The sequence below is a fragment of the Ursus arctos genome, unplaced genomic scaffold (assembly GCF_023065955.2).
Source record: "Ursus arctos isolate Adak ecotype North America unplaced genomic scaffold, UrsArc2.0 scaffold_22, whole genome shotgun sequence".
Classification (NCBI taxonomy): domain Eukaryota; kingdom Metazoa; phylum Chordata; class Mammalia; order Carnivora; family Ursidae; genus Ursus; species Ursus arctos.
Window position 1 is genome coordinate 57,828,212 of NW_026622897.1, and position 3,312 is coordinate 57,831,523.

At 47.6% G+C, this 3,312-nt stretch overlaps 1 pseudogene; it reads right to left on the bottom strand.

Annotated features, from left to right (window-relative positions):
• Positions 1-1,496: 1,496 nt before the first annotated feature.
• On the bottom strand, positions 1,497-2,684 carry LOC123000494 (hemoglobin subunit gamma-like; annotated as a pseudogene).
• Positions 2,685-3,312: the final 628 nt, after the last annotated feature.

The window sequence follows — 3,312 nt, forward strand, 5'->3', positions numbered from 1 at the left end:
GAAGAGAATTTCAGATGGGTGTCATATGACAAGAAAAAATGCATCTGATGACATGGTAGCAAGTGACTAGAGAAAAATGATATAAGGATAGAGGTTCTAAAGGAAGTTACATTTGAAGAGGGACTTAATGATAAGAGGGAGCCAGGCATACGTCGTTTGGTGAAACAAGCTCCCAGAAGCGGGGAAGGGCAGGTGCAAAACTCGAAGGCTGGAGAGAAAAGGCGAAAGAAAGAAAGAAAGAAAAAAAAACAGATTTCCTTTAGAGAAGGCATTACAAGGTCTGAGAGAGAGGTGTTAAGGGAAGAGTGGGAGGGAGCAGAGTTGGAGCGACTGGCCCTGGCCTCGCTGTTTGGGCACATGCGGGTGGAGTGGGTATTTACACGAAGGCACGGAAACCAGTAGAGATTTGTCAATGTGAGCATGATCGCTAATCTGCCCAGCACCCACAGCCAGGCTTACCACGCTACAGCCTTGCTTATAACCCCAAGTTAACGTCCAGCCAGTCGGATATTCCTGTGATCTAGCCTCCCCGTGGCTCTATGCAATTCCTTTCCTTTTCCTTTTGATCTCGAAGAGCTCATCTGCTTCCCTGAGCTGCCTTCTCAGCCTCTTCCGGCTCATCTTCCCACCCAAACCCCCTCCTCTCTGAGTGCTTCACGGGGAAGTCCCTTCTCTGAAACACTGCAGCAAATCTGCCCCCTGGGACACGGTCTCTCCTGATGACACATAAGCAATATACCATTCCCCAGCAGCTCTGACCACTTAAACCACAAAGTTCTTCCGTAAAGCCCAAGGCCAGTTCTTAAGGGATGATTTCAAAAAGAGTCACCCCCTGCTCGGACCTCCAACCCCTCCCATCCCTAATCTACCCTTGCAAGGGCTTGTGACAAACCAGCTGCTTTTAGAAAACGCTTCCCTCTTATCAGGAGAATGGAATTACAGTCCTTGACCGGACCCTGCCCTTTTCAGACCTGGGTTAATTTTCCTCCGAAGAATCCCCACACTGGTACTCAACCTCCACCCACATCCTTGGTTTTCACTGGCATCTTCACTCAGGCCCATATAATCTCAGGTTCGGAGGAGTTCTTGTCCCATGACACCAGCCCTCTCTCATCAGAGCCCCCCCACGTCTGCAGCTTTAACCTGAAGAGCCCCCAAGTGTATGTTCTCCCCAGGTGTATGGCCCAGGCACATATTCCTTTCATTGCCTTGTTTTTTATTTGCTTGCCAAAATCTTTACTTCATACAAAAATTGAATGGGGAAATTGCACACACGTACACACACACACACACACACACACACACACTCACACTTAGAATTCAACATATAATTCCTGGGGTTCCTACGAGTTTAACAGCAATGGGAAAAGTAGAACTGAAGACGATTACTGAAGAATTCTTTAGCAGAGCACTATTATTACCATTATGATTATTACTGTTACTAATGCTACCACTGCCATTGCTATTGTTTGAAAATAAAGCTGTTCCTGGTGACTCTACACCATTGGATCTCTATGGGTCAGGGCATTAGTTGCTCCAGTCACCATCTTCTGCCAGGCAGCCTGCACCTAGGGGGTGAATTCCTCGCCAAAATAGTCTGACAAAACAGTCACGAGCATGTTTCCCAGGAGCTGTGGAGGCGGCAAGAGGAAATAGATGGGTACAATGAACATAGTGCCCCGCGGGCCTCCAGGTACCTGGCCACCCAGCTCCCATTCAGAACCACACCAATGACAATTTCCTTCAAGCCTAGCGTCTTGCTTGGTCACTAACACAAGTGTGTTTGCCCTGCAAGACTAGTACGTGGCCATGATTTCACTTTTTCTTTCTTCTCACCACCACCACCCTCATATTTTGTGGGCTAAAAAACAAAAATTCATGGCTTCCTTTCCATATGCACCCCAAGCCCCATGTTCTTGCCATTTCCCTCCCTCAGGGACACTCTGCCCCATTTCAGGATTTATAGGATGTAAGGTTGAAATGGGTCTCTGGGGGCAATTTTGTACCAATATCCAGCCAATATGTGAATAACCTTAGCAATAGATTCGTGAACCCTAGGTTCCTTCTTTATATAGAACCAGCATACGCCTGCATAGATATTTCTCCTTGGCTTTGTTTTTTTCTGCCTCCCAGAGGGAAAAAAGTCAAAAATAAAAAGTAAAGTTCAAGTTCCTTCCAGACCATTGCACTTACCAATAGTCTATACAAGTCTCTTCTAAAAGCCCATAGAGTTCAAATGAGTCCCTCTAGATTTTTGAGAAGCACTCCTTAGGCCCTTTGGGCTTAGTTCCGTCCTCTCAACGCCAGTGTTTCCAAATATCCCCCCTCCCACAGCCATCCTTGGCTGCAGTCAGGTCGGTGCTCAGCTGTCTGAGGCATCCCGAGGTTCAGAGCAAGAGGATCTGAGCATCTCCTGGATTCACCCTGAAGGTCCCAGGGTCCACCTGGAGCATGTCCCAGGGTAGCCCACTCAACTGGACAAAAGTGGCCTTGAGATCGTCCAGGTTCCTTGTAGCTTCTCTGAAGGAAGTCAACACCTTGCCACGGAACTTCCCTTGGAGTTTCTCATGATGGCAGAGGCAGAGCAAATGTTCCCGAGAACGTGTCTGCCCAACCTCTTCCACATGCACCTTGCCCCATGGGCTTGCAAAGATATCCTTCTCCTCAGCCGTAGCGTGAACCATGGTGTCTGGTCTGGGAGCTTACTGGTAATCACAGATGTGTCAAAAGTAACTATTTCCTGCTGCTAGAATGGGTGGCCTTTTATTCGCCATGCATGAGTTATTGTCCCCTTGCTTCCCCTGATTCCACGAGGCTATGGATTAAGCCTAGACTCTGAATACAGTTGGGGTATCTAGGCACAGAAGAGTTCTGTGGTAACTTACATCTGTGATAGCGTCTTGGAGTCCCCCCACCCCACTGAGTGTGTGTTGTGCCCTGTTCAACTCAGTTATGAAAATTTCTCTATTCACTTTTTCTTTTAGCTACTCTTTCTCCACCCCACGACAGAAAATTTCAGTGCTCTTTGCCAGTCTTCCCTGAAATTCTTGTCACTCTCCCAGACGTGTCCTTCGATTAAAGCTGAAACATGGGCACGAATCTGGAAAGTTCGGAGAGTTTAGATTTCTTTGGCTACCCGTACAGGAGCTGTGATGGCTTCAGTGTAAGTCTCCTTCAGTTAGGAGTGACTGCCACAGGCATAGTGACCTATTGACCTTGACTGGATCTCTTGTGGGTCAAATCTGGCCCATGGTCCCTATTGTTCACATAGTCAGGGGGAAATGGTTCCCATAAAGCATCAGCTTGATTGCA